The following is a 14,130-nucleotide window of genomic DNA, read 5'->3' on the forward strand; positions in this document are numbered from 1 at the left end:
AGAAATGTAAAATACTCGCACCCGCACCCACCCCCACCCCCACCTCCCGAAGTGAAACTTGAATCCTTTTATTTCCAGAGAAACATCACCCTCATCAAAAATCCAGCTGTGCGAGACACCATCTTGAACCTGACCTTGGCAGCCCTTGCTCCTGAATTTGAAGAATTTGAGCCTGAAGACTTTGAACTGTGGTTCCAGCGCCATTTGACTCCTGTGATGGCAAGCCTCCGCCCTGGCAGCTTGGTGGTGATCCCCAGAAACATCAGCTGTGCATCCTACGCAGCTATGTAAGAGACAATATTTCTGAAGTCCACAGCTCAACATTTTGGGTTTGCATCATGATGTCAGACTTTAGCTCGGACAAGTCACAAAGATGTCTCTTTTCTTCCTTCAGCCTCACTGGTCTTCGGCAAAGCTTGGAATCTCTGCCACTGGACATTTCCTATGATGTCAGATCAAGCATAAAGTCACTCAAGAAGAGATTCCCACGACGTGGCAAAATGTTCACCTGACAAACTGTTTTCAGAAAAGCCAGTTACCACTACAATGACAAGAGCTGCACTGACGCCATGCCTCCTTTCAATTTTTCTCTCAAACAGGTTGCTCAGTTCCAGATTCCTTCATGGTGAGTTTATGTCTATGGATGTAATTCATGGATCACTGTATATTGGATCGAAATTTACAGGACACAAGTCTGACACATTAACTTTGGCAAGGTGGCGCATTAAGGTATTTCAACTTTTAGTAGCTGTAGCCACTCGAATAACAATTATGCTTTGCTTCTCTCCAGTGCAAAGAGACCCGGTTGATGGTAAGTCTGTAAAGTACCAGACATTTTAACTTTGATGACAAGATAGCGTTGTGAAGGTACAATGCCTGATACACGAATATTGTCTTTTCACAGAGGACCACATCTGTGCTGCATTTGAACGGTAGGGCAATGACTGTTTAGTCCAGTGCTAAGTTTGCGTGAGGTTCAGCTTGTCCTCACAGTCTAACTAAGGTGACGGTGATTAACTTGTTATTGCTCTCCTCAGATCTCAAATTGAACACACACTGTCTGTTGACAGTTCCTCAGAGGCCTTGTGCAATTTCACCATCACTGAGAATGCCTGCTCCTCGGTAAGATTGTTTTGTAAGCTGTGAATCCCAAAGAAAGATTTGGCTTTGGCTTCATTACCCTCGTGATAGAAATCTCCATAAGCTCTGAAACTCTTTGCTTTACTTCCTGTCTAATTTTTCCCAAGGCCACACATCTGACAGCCAGCAACGTTGCCACATTGATGAATTGCTCACTGCAAAGCCACAGGCCATTACCTGTAGAGGTCTGGAAGCTTTTCTTCCAAAAAGCTTCTACTGCACTAGACGGGGCTCTTATGACATTCGCCACCATGGTAAATCTAATCCCACAGTTTCACAGAATAGTTGTGTGCCCGCTGCAAATCTGTATCAGGCCAAAATGACTTTTTCCAATTCCAGGCCCCCAGGGACAGCAACCCATCCTTGTCACATATGCTTGAGGCTCTTGGAGAAGTGAGAATTGCCAACTTCAGTCAGGCCCAACTGCAGAACGAAACCTTTGTCAGCAACTGGTTCCAAACAAAGATTCGTCCATTTTTGGCCTCTCCATCCCCCAACTTCCTATTCTGCCTTAGCGCCAAGAACTTCAGCTGCCATACATACCAGACTGTGTAAGTAAATGTGTGATATTTTGCTCCCCTTTGAACAAGGTTGCAGAGGAACCTGCAGATTTACAGTTGTCAAGTGTTTAAAGCCTTCTCTCAAATTTTAGTATCCAGGCATTCAGCAGCCAAATGGCATACATGGACAGAGAAAGACAGCACACAGTCTACACTCATTTCATCAAGCCATTCCTTTCAAGAAACGACTCATCAGGTAAAGGCAGGTGCCCAAGCTCAATTTGGTGATGTCCTGATGGCATACAGTGGTTACACCCTGCCAATGTCTTTCTTTCTGGCTTCTTTGCAGATCCTGGCTGTGTCTCATTTGACGGAGATAGTGAAGAGTGGCTACGGGCAAACCTTGGCGGCTTTTCTGGTTTTGCAACCCTACAGGATCTGCAAGCCCTAAATGCCAACTTCTCCAGTGTAAGTGGCACCTGTGGTGGTAGCATTCCTTTTTCCCCAAACTGAAATGTCTTTCCTGTGGCTTTGCAATTCCAGCTGTCTGATTTTGCATTGATTCCCTCTCGAGGCCGAATCGTTGTCAGTGCTCACTCCTACTCAGGTGGCACAGTTTACACTGAGCTCAGGGGCCTTGAATGACACAAACCAACTCGACCGTGTGTTTGACCGTCTGGAGGAGGGCGATGCTCTGGAAAAATGTGGACGAATTCCTGACGGAGCTCGCGGCAGAAGAAAAGGTAGGTACTCTTGACACCCGGAAAAGAAAGACAATGCTAAGCTTTGAAGGAGCATAGTTCATACTTAGATACGTCGGAACCCTCTACATCAGCTGTAGGGGATTCGTTCAAGTGAAATATTTTGTTACATCCTTCTCGCATCTTGTGTGGTGCACTATGGTATAAAAATCGTCTCATGTCATCATTTGTCAGGAACCTGATTTCCAGCCTCCTGTCAGAGATCGTGTAATGAATAGGACCTTCGCCATCATCAGTCGCCATTTCCGCAATTTGAGGAAGCCGACTGGTTCATGTGGTTCCATGTGACACTGGTTACTTTCCTTCCAAGTTTCAGTCCAATGATGCTGAAGAATGCAACCTCAGACGTAAACTGCACAAACTACCATGTTGTGTGAGTAGCATTTCACATACAAGCAAGTTTGCATTGCAAAAAATACAACTGATGAAGGACTCCTTAAGAATGTTCCTTTTTGCCCTTTGCAGTGTGAGTTGGCCAAAGCTCACCCTGCAATGAGCCCACATAGACAACAAGAAATCACACGTGTTCTACTTGGTTACATGAGAAAATCTGCGGGTGTCATCAACAAGCCAGGTAGGAGTAATACAACAAACTGCGCCACGTGGTCGTCTTGTTCCATGTGTATCAACAAAGAAATTATGCTTGCTAAATTGTGCAGATGCTAACATCCATCTTTGTGCCTTAGTCTGCAGGCAGGGAATTGAGAATGATAGCGAATGGGTTGGGGCAAACTTGGGACCATTTTCCCAACACGCAACGTACTCTGACCTCAAAGTCTTCAACCTTTCTAAGGTAAGTCATACGTTTTTCTCTCCTTCTTTTTAACCAGTCTTCCTTGAAAACAGTAGCACAATATGCAGAACGTGGGAATCTGCATAGAGCGGTGGTTTTTCCATGTCAGAGCGAAAAGGAATTCATATATCCTCTTTGTTTGTGTCATCAGGGGGAGGTTCTGGAATCCCTCTCACCAAACCAGAAGGCTGAGCTGCTCCTGGATCCAGACAGCGGTGCTTTGGAGGATGAGGTCTTCGTGAGGGAGGTGTTGACAGGCTTGACAGAGTCCCCTGATGATGACCAGCTCGAGGAGTTTTTTGAGGCTTTTGCAGACATCAATAAGCAGGTGAATGCTTAACTTTGAGATTGCCATATTTTCCCACAAAGTTGCCTTGCAAAGCAACCACTTAAAACTTGCCCTGGGCTTGCAGAATTCTTGCCATATCTAATCAGGGGCCCAGATTTAACTCAAAATGATAAATTCCTCAAACGCTTCTTGTATCTGTTGTCCTTGATGATGGCTTGAGTCATTCCCTGATGCACTGTAGTACAAAGGTGCTTCACCAAACTTGCTCTCAATTCTACACTGATTTCAGAAATGTAAAATACTACCGCACCCACCCCCACCCCCACCCCCACCCCCCGAAGTGAAACTTGAATCCTTTTATTTCCAGAGAAACATCACCCTCATCAAAAATCCAGCTGTGCGAGACACCATCTTGAACCTGACCTTGGCAGCCCTTGCTCCTGAATTTGAAGAATTTGAGCCTGAAGACTTTGAACTGTGGTTCCAGCGCCATTTGACTCCTGTGATGGCAAGCCTCCACCCTGGCAGCTTGGTGGTGATCCCCAGAAACATCAGCTGTGCATCCTAGCTATGTAAGAGACAATATTTCTGAAGTCCACAGCTCAACATTTTGGGTTTGCATCATGATGTCAGACTTTAGCTCCGGACAAGTCACAAAGATGTCTCTTTTCTTCCTTCAGCCTCACTGGTCTTCGGCAAAGCTTGGAATCTCTGCCACTGGACATTTCCTATGATGTCAGATCAAGCATAAAGTCACTCAAGAAGAGATTCCCACGTGCGTGGCAAAATGTTCACCTGACAAACTGTTTTCAGAAAAGCCAGTTACCACTACAATGACAAGAGCTGCACTGACGCCATGCCTCCCTTTCAATTTTCTCTCAAACAGGTTGCTCAGTTCCAGATTCCTTCATGGTGAGTTTATGTCTATGGATGTAATTCATGGATCACTGTATATTGGATCGAAATTTACAGGACACAAGTCTGACACATTAACTTTGGCAAGGTGGCGCATTAAGGTATTTCAACTTTTAGTAGCTGTAGCCACTCGAATAACAATTATGCTTTGCTTCTCTCCAGTGCAAAGAGACCCGGTTGATGGTAAGTCTGTAAAGTACCAGACATTTTAACTTTGATGACAAGATAGCGTTGTGAAGGTACAATGCCTGATACACGAATATTGTCTTTTCACAGAGGACCACATCTGTGCTGCATTTGAGCAGTAGGGCAATGACTGTTTAGTCCAGTGCTAAGTTTGCGTATGAGTTCAGCTTGTCCTCACAGTCTAACTAAGGTGACGGTGATTAACTTGTTATTGCTCTCCTCAGATCTCAAATTGAACACACACTGTCTGTTGACAGTTCCTCAGAGGCCTTGTGCAATTTCACCATCACTGAGAATGCCTGCTCCTCGGTAAGATTGTTTTACGTAAGCTGTGAATCCCAAAGAAAGATTTGGCTTTGGCTTCATTACCCTCGTGATAGAAATCTCCATAAGCTCTGAAACTCTTTGCTTTACTTCCTGTCTAATTTTTCCCAAGGCCACACATCTGACAGCCAGCAACGTTGCCACATTGATGAATTGCTCACTGCAAAGCCACAGGCCATTACCTGTAGAGGTCTGGAAGCTTTTCTTCCAAAAGCTTCTACTGCACTAGACGGGCTCTTATGACATTCGCCACCATGGTAAATCTAATCCCACAGTTTCACAGAATAGTTGTGTGCCCGCTGCAAATCTGTATCAGGCCAAAATGACTTTTTCCAATTCCAGGCCCCCAGGGACAGCAACCCATCCTTGTCACATATGCTTGAGGCTCTTGGAGAAGTGAGAATTGCCAACTTCAGTCAGGCCCAACTGCAGAACGAAACCTTTGTCAGCAACTGGTTCCAAACAAAGATTCGTCCATTTTTGGCCTCTCCATCCCCCAACTTCCTATTCTGCCTTAGCGCCAAGAACTTCAGCTGCCATACATACCAGACTGTGTAAGTAAATGTGTGATATTTTGCTCCCCTTTGAACAAGGTTGCAGAGGAACCTGCAGATTTACAGTTGTCAAGTGTTTAAAGCCTTCTCTCAAATTTTAGTATCCAGGCATTCAGCAGCCAAATGGCATACATGGACAGAGAAAGACAGCACACAGTCTACACTCATTTCATCAAGCCATTCCTTTCAAGAAACGACTCATCAGGTAAAGGCAGGTGCCCAAGCTCAATTTGGTGATGTCCTGATGGCATACAGTGGTTACACCCTGCCAATGTCTTTCTTTCTGGCTTCTTTGCAGATCCTGGCTGTGTCTCATTTGACGGAGATAGTGAAGAGTGGCTACGGGCAAACCTTGGCGGCTTTTCTGGTTTTGCAACCCTACAGGATCTGCAAGCCCTAAATGCCAACTTCTCCAGTGTAAGTGGCACCTGTGGTGGTAGCATTCCTTTTTCCCCAAACTGAAATGTCTTTCCTGTGGCTTTGCAATTCCAGCTGTCTGATTTTGCATTGATTCCCTCTCGTAGGCGAATCGTTGTCAGTGCTCACTCCTACTCAGGTGGCACAGTTTACACTGAGCTCAGGGGCCTTGAATGACACAAACCAAATCGACCGTGTGTTTGACCGTCTGGAGGAGGGCGATGCTCTGGAAAATGTGGACGAATTCTGACGGAGCTCGCGGCAGAAGAAAAGGTAGGGTACTCTTGACACCCGGAAAAGAAAGACAATGCTAAGCTTTGAAGGAGCATAGTTCATACTTAGATACGTACGGAACCCTCTACATCAGCTGTAGGGGATTCGTTCAAGTGAAATATTTTGTTACATCCCTTCTCGCATCTTGTGTGGTGCACTATGGTATAAAAATCGTCTCATGTCATCATTTGTCAGGAACCTGATTTCCAGCCTCCTGTCAGAGATCGTGTAATGAATAGGACCTTCGCCATCATCAGTCGCCATTTCCCGCAATTTGAGGAAGCCGACTGGTTCATGTGGTTCCATGTGACACTGGTTACTTTCCTTCCAAGTTTCAGTCCAATGATGCTGAAGAATGCAACCTCAGACGTAAACTGCACAAACTACCATGTTGTGTGAGTAGCATTTCACATACAAGCAAGTTTGCATTGCAAAAAATACAACTGATGAAGGACTCCTTAAGAATGTTCCTTTTTGCCCTTTGCAGTGTGAGTGGGTTGGCCAAAGCTCACCCTGCAATGAGCCCACATAGACAACAAGAAATCACACGTGTTCTACTTGGTTACATGAGAAAATCTGTCATCAACAAGCCAGGTAGGAGTAATACAACAAACTGCGCCACGTGGTCGTCTTGTTCCATGTGTATCAACAAAGAAATTATGCTTGCTAAATTGTGCAGATGCTAACATCCATCTTTGTGCCTTAGTCTGCAGGCAGGGAATTGAGAATGATAGCGAATGGGTTGGGGCAAACTTGGGACCATTTTCCCAACACGCAAAGTACTCTGACCTCAAAGTCTTCAACCTTTCTAAGGTAAGTCATACGTTTTTCTCTCCTTCTTTTTAACCAGTCTTCCTTGAAAACAGTAGCACAATATGCAGAACGTGGGGAATCTGCATAGAGCGGTGGTTTTTCCATGTCAGAGCGAAAAGGAATTCATATATCCTCTTTGTTTGTGTCATCAGGGGGAGGTTCTGGAATCCCTCTCACCAAACCAGAAGGCTGAGCTGCTCCTGGATCCAGACAGCGGTGCTTTGGAGGATGAGGTCTTCGTGAGGAGGTGTTGACAGGCTTGACAGAGTCCCCTGATGATGACCAGCTCGAGGAGTTTTGAGGCTTTTGCAGACATCAATAAGCAGGTGAATGCTTAACTTTGAGATTGCCATATTTTCCCACAAAGTTGCCTTGCAAAGCAACCACTTAAAACTTGCCCTGGGCTTGCAGAATTCTTGCCATATCTAATCAGGGGCCCAGATTTAACTCAAAATGATAAATTCCTCAAACGCTTCTTGTATCTGTTGTCCTTGATGATGGCTTGAGTCATTCCCTGATGCACTGTAGTATAAAGGTGCTTCACCAAACTTGCTCTCAATTCTACACTGATTTCAGAAATGTAAAATACTGCCGCACCACCCCACACCCCACCCCCACCCCCCGAAGTGAAACTTGAATCCTTTTATTTCCAGAGAAACATCACCCTCATCAAAAATCCAGCTGTGCGAGACACCATCTTGAACCTGACCTTGGCAGCCCTTGCTCCTGAATTTGAAGAATTTGAGCCTGAAGACTTTGAACTGTGGTTCCAGCGCCATTTGACTCCTGTGATGGCAAGCCTCCGCCCTGGCAGCTTGGTGGTGATCCCCAGAAACATCAGCTGTGCATCCTACGCAGCTATGTAAGAGACAATATTTCTGAAGTCCACAGCTCAACATTTTGGGTTTGCATCATGATGTCAGACTTTAGCTCCGGACAAGTCACAAAGATGTCTCTTTTCTTCCTTCAGCCTCACTGGTCTTCGGCAAAGCTTGGAATCTCTGCCACTGGACATTTCCTATGATGTCAGATCAAGCATAAAGTCACTCAAGAAGAGATTCCCACGTACGTGGCAAAATGTTCACCTGACAAACTGTTTTCAGAAAAGCCAGTTACCACTACAATGACAAGAGCTGCACTGACGCCATGCCTCCCTTTCAATTTTTCTCTCAAACAGGTTGCTCAGTTCCAGATTCCTTCATGGTGAGTTTATGTCTATGGATGTAATTCATGGATCACTGTATATTGGATCGAAATTTACAGGACACAAGTCTGACACATTAACTTTGGCAAGGTGGTATTTCAACTTTTAGTAGCTGTAGCCACTCGAATAACAATTATGCTTTGCTTCTCTCAGTGCAAAGAGACCCGGTTGATGGTAAGTCTGTAAAGTACCAGACATTTTAACTTTGATGACAAGATAGCGTTGTGAAGGTACAATGCCTGATACACGAATATTGTCTTTTCACAGAGGACCACATCTGTGCTGCATTTGAACGGTAGGGCAATGACTGTTTAGTCCAGTGCTAAGTTTGCGTAGGTTCAGCTTGTCCTCACAGTCTAACTAAGGTGACGGTGATTAACTTGTTATTGCTCTCCTCAGATCTCAAATTGAACACACACTGTCTGTTGACAGTTCCTCAGAGGCCTTGTGCAATTTCACCATCACTGAGAATGCCTGCTCCTCGGTAAGATTGTTTTACGTAAGCTGTGAATCCCAAAGAAAGATTTGGCTTTGGCTTCATTACCCTCGTGATAGAAATCTCCATAAGCTCTGAAACTCTTTGCTTTACTTCCTGTCTAATTTTTCCCAAGGCCACACATCTGACAGCCAGCAACGTTGCCACATTGATGAATTGCTCACTGCAAAGCCACAGGCCATTACCTGTAGAGGTCTGGAAGCTTTTCTTCCAAAAGCTTCTACTGCACTAGACGGGCTCTTATGACATTCGCCACCATGGTAAATCTAATCCCACAGTTTCACAGAATAGTTGTGTGCCCGCTGCAAATCTGTATCAGGCCAAAATGACTTTTTCCAATTCCAGGCCCCAGGGACAGCAACCCATCCTTGTCACATATGCTTGAGGCTCTTGGAGAAGTGAGAATTGCCAACTTCAGTCAGGCCCAACTGCAGAACGAAACCTTTGTCAGCAACTGGTTCCAAACAAAGATTCGTCCATTTTTGGCCTCTCCATCCCCCAACTTCCTATTCTGCCTTAGCGCCAAGAACTTCAGCTGCCATACATACCAGACTGTGTAAGTAAATGTGTGATATTTTGCTCCCCTTTGAACAAGGTTGCAGAGGAACCTGCAGATTTACAGTTGTCAAGTGTTTAAAGCCTTCTCTCAAATTTTAGTATCCAGGCATTCAGCAGCCAAATGGCATACATGGACAGAGAAAGACAGCACACAGTCTACACTCATTTCATCAAGCCATTCCTTTCAAGAAACGACTCATCAGGTAAAGGCAGGTGCCCAAGCTCAATTTGGTGATGTCCTGATGGCATACAGTGGTTACACCCTGCCAATGTCTTTCTTTCTGGCTTCTTTGCAGATCCTGGCTGTGTCTCATTTGACGGAGATAGTGAAGAGTGGCTACGGGCAAACCTTGGCGGCTTTTCTGGTTTTGCAACCCTACAGGATCTGCAAGCCCTAAATGCCAACTTCTCCAGTGTAAGTGGCACCTGTGGTGGTAGCATTCCTTTTTCCCCAAACTGAAATGTCTTTCCTGTGGCTTTGCAATTCCAGCTGTCTGATTTTGCATTGATTCCCTCTCGTAGGCCGAATCGTTGTCAGTGCTCACTCCTACTCAGGTGGCACAGTTTACACTGAGCTCAGGGGCCTTGAATGACACAAACCAAATCGACCGTGTGTTTGACCGTCTGGAGGAGGCGATGCTCTGGAAAATGTGGACGAATTCCTGACGGAGCTCGCGGCAGAAGAAAAGGTAGGGTACTCTTGACACCCGGAAAAGAAAGACAATGCTAAGCTTTGAAGGAGCATAGTTCATACTTAGATACGTACGGAACCCTCTACATCAGCTGTAGGGGATTCGTTCAAGTGAAATATTTTGTTACATCCCTTCTCGCATCTTGTGTGGTGCACTATGGTATAAAAATCGTCTCATGTCATCATTTGTCAGGAACCTGATTTCCAGCCTCCTGTCAGAGATCGTGTAATGAATAGGACCTTCGCCATCATCAGTCGCCATTTCCGCAATTTGAGGAAGCCGACTGGTTCATGGTTCCATGTGACACTGGTTACTTTCCTTCCAAGTTTCAGTCCAATGATGCTGAAGAATGCAACCTCAGACGTAAACTGCACAAACTACCATGTTGTGTGAGTAGCATTTCACATACAAGCAAGTTTGCATTGCAAAAAATACAACTGATGAAGGACTCCTTAAGAATGTTCCTTTTTGCCCTTTGCAGTGTGAGTGGGTTGGCCAAAGCTCACCCTGCAATGAGCCCACATAGACAACAAGAAATCACACGTGTTCTACTTGGTTACATGAGAAAATCTGCGGTGTCATCAACAAGCCAGGTAGGAGTAATACAACAAACTGCGCCACGTGGTCGCTTGTTCCATGTGTATCAACAAAGAAATTATGCTTGCTAAATTGTGCAGATGCTAACATCCATCTTTGTGCCTTAGTCTGCAGGCAGGGAATTGAGAATGATAGCGAATGGGTTGGGGCAAACTTGGGACCATTTTCCAACACGCAACGCGTACTCTGACCTCAAAGTCTTCAACCTTTCTAAGGTAAGTCATACGTTTTTCTCTCCTTCTTTTTAACCAGTCTTCCTTGAAAACAGTAGCACAATATGCAGAACGTGGGAATCTGCATAGAGCGGTGGTTTTTCCATGTCAGAGCGAAAAGGAATTCATATATCCTCTTTGTTTGTGTCATCAGGGGGAGGTTCTGGAATCCCTCTCACCAAACCAGAAGGCTGAGCTGCTCCTGGATCCAGACAGCGGTGCTTTGGAGGATGAGGTCTTCGTGAGGGAGGTGTTGACAGGCTTGACAGAGTCCCTGATGATGACCAGCTCGAGGAGTTTTTTGAGGCTTTTGCAGACATCAATAAGCAGGTGAATGCTTAACTTTGAGATTGCCATATTTTCCCACAAAGTTGCCTTGCAAAGCAACCACTTAAAACTTGCCCTGGGCTTGCAGAATTCTTGCCATATCTAATCAGGGGCCCAGATTTAACTCAAAATGATAAATTCCTCAAACGCTTCTTGTATCTGTTGTCCTTGATGATGGCTTGAGTCATTCCCTGATGCACTGGAGTATAACTGTGCTTCACCACCCTTGCTCTCAATTCTCCAATGATTTCAGAAATGTAAACTACTCGCACCCGCACCCCCCCCCCCCCCCACCCCCACCCCCCGAAGTGAAACTTGAATCCTTTTCTGTCCAGAGAAACATCACCCTCATCAAAAATCCAGCTGAGACACCATCTTGAACCTGACCTTGGCAGCCCTTGCTCCTGAATTTGAAGAATTTGAGCCTGAAGACTTTGAACTGTGGTTCCAGCGCCATTTGACTCCTGTGATGGCAAGCCTCCGCCCTGGCAGCTTGGTGGTGATCCCCAGAAACATCAGCTGTGCATCCTACGCAGCTATGTAAGAGACAATATTTCTGAAGTCCACAGCTCAACATTTTGGGTTTGCATCATGATGTCAGACTTTAGCTCCGGACAAGTCACAAAGATGTCTCTTTTCTTCCTTCAGCCTCACTGGTCTTCGGCAAAGCTTGGAATCTCTGCCACTGGACATTTCCTATGATGTCAGATCAAGCATAAAGTCACTCAAGAAGAGATTCCCACGTGGCAAAATGTTCACCTGACAAACTGTTTTCAGAAAAGCCAGTTACCACTACAATGACAAGAGCTGCACTGACGCCATGCCTCCCTTTCAATTTTTCTCTCAAACAGGTTGCTCAGTTCCAGATTCCTTCATGGTGAGTTTATGTCTATGGATGTAATTCATGGATCACTGTATATTGGATCGAAATTTACAGGACACAAGTCTGACACATTAACTTTGGCAAGGTGGCTGCATTAAGGTATTTCAACTTTTAGTAGCTGTAGCCACTCGAATAACAATTATGCTTTGCTTCTCTCCAGTGCAAAGAGACCCCGGTTGATGGTAAGTCTGTAAAGTACCAGACATTTTAACTTTGATGACAAGATAGCGTTGTGAAGGTACAATGCCTGATACACGAATATTGTCTTTTCACAGAGGACCACATCTGTGCTGCATTTGAACGGTAGGGCAATGACTGTTTAGTCCAGTGCTAAGTTTGTGTAGGTTCAGCTTGTCCTCACAGTCTAACTAAGGTGACGGTGATTAACTTGTTATTGCTCTCCTCAGATCTCAAATTGAACACACACTGTCTGTTGACAGTTCCTCAGAGGCCTTGTGCAATTTCACCATCACTGAGAATGCCTGCTCCTCGGTAAGATTGTTTTACGTAAGCTGTGAATCCCAAAGAAAGATTTGGCTTTGGCTTCATTACCCTCGTGATAGAAATCTCCATAAGCTCTGAAACTCTTTGCTTTACTTCCTGTCTAATTTTTCCCAAGGCCACACATCTGACAGCCAGCAACGTTGCCACATTGATGAATTGCTCACTGCAAAGCCACAGGCCATTACCTGTAGAGGTCTGGAAGCTTTTCTTCCAAAAGCTTCTACTGCACTAGACGGGGCTCTTATGACATTCGCCACCATGGTAAATCTAATCCCACAGTTTCACAGAATAGTTGTGTGCCCGCTGCAAATCTGTATCAGGCCAAAATGACTTTTTCCAATTCCAGGCCCCAGGGACAGCAACCATCCTTGTCACATATGCTTGAGGCTCTTGGAGAAGTGAGAATTGCCAACTTCAGTCAGGCCCAACTGCAGAACGAAACCTTTGTCAGCAACTGGTTCCAAACAAAGATTCGTCCATTTTGGCCTCTCCATCCCCCAACTTCCTATTCTGCCTTAGCGCCAAGAACTTCAGCTGCCATACATACCAGACTGTGTAAGTAAATGTGTGATATTTTGCTCCCCTTTGAACAAGGTTGCAGAGGAACCTGCAGATTTACAGTTGTCAAGTGTTTAAAGCCTTCTCTCAAATTTTAGTATCCAGGCATTCAGCAGCCAAATGGCATACATGGACAGAGAAAGACAGCACACAGTCTACACTCATTTCATCAAGCCATTCCTTTCAAGAAACGACTCATCAGGTAAAGGCAGGTGCCCAAGCTCAATTTGGTGATGTCCTGATGGCATACAGTGGTTACACCCTGCCAATGTCTTTCTTTCTGGCTTCTTTGCAGATCCTGGCTGTGTCTCATTTGACGGAGATAGTGAAGAGTGGCTACGGGCAAACCTTGGCGGCTTTTCTGGTTTTGCAACCCTACAGGATCTGCAAGCCCTAAATGCCAACTTCTCCAGTGTAAGTGGCACCTGTGGTGGTAGCATTCCTTTTTCCCCAAACTGAAATGTCTTTCCTGTGGCTTTGCAATTCCAGCTGTCTGATTTTGCATTGATTCCTCTCGTAGGCCGAATCGTTGTCAGTGCTCACTCCTACTCAGGTGGCACAGTTTACACTGAGCTCAGGGGCCTTGAATGACACAAACCAAATCGACCGTGTGTTTGACCGTCTGGAGGAGGGCGATGCTCTGGAAAATGTGGACGAATTCTGACGGAGCTCGCGGCAGAAGAAAAGGTAGGGTACTCTTGACACCCGGAAAAGAAAGACAATGCTAAGCTTTGAAGGAGCATAGTTCATACTTAGATACGTACGGAACCCTCTACATCAGCTGTAGGGGATTCGTTCAAGTGAAATATTTTGTTACATCCCTTCTCGCATCTTGTGTGGTGCACTATGGTATAAAAATCGTCTCATGTCATCATTTGTCAGGAACCTGATTTCCAGCCTCCTGTCAGAGATCGTGTAATGAATAGGACCTTCGCCATCATCAGTCGCCATTTCCGCAATTTGAGGAAGCCGACTGGTTCATGTGGTTCCATGTGACACTGGTTACTTTCCTTCCAAGTTTCAGTCCAATGATGCTGAAGAATGCAACCTCAGACGTAAACTGCACAAACTACCATGTTGTGTGAGTAGCATTTCACATACAAGCAAGTTTGCATTGCAAAAAATACAACTGAT

General features: G+C 45.2%; 1 long non-coding RNA gene across 1 annotated transcript; it reads left to right on the forward strand.

Annotated features, from left to right (window-relative positions):
- The first annotated feature begins 1,036 nt into the window (after window positions 1–1,036).
- Window positions 1,037–1,685, forward strand: LOC125900414 (uncharacterized). Its single transcript, XR_007450848.1, has 3 exons — window positions 1,037–1,122; window positions 1,248–1,394; window positions 1,480–1,685. It is a non-coding gene; the product is annotated as an uncharacterized LOC125900414 (long non-coding RNA).
- The last annotated feature ends 12,445 nt before the right edge of the window (window positions 1,686–14,130 follow it).

Source organism: Epinephelus fuscoguttatus, linkage group LG14 (genome assembly GCF_011397635.1).
Source record: "Epinephelus fuscoguttatus linkage group LG14, E.fuscoguttatus.final_Chr_v1".
NCBI lineage: Eukaryota > Metazoa > Chordata > Actinopteri > Perciformes > Serranidae > Epinephelus > Epinephelus fuscoguttatus.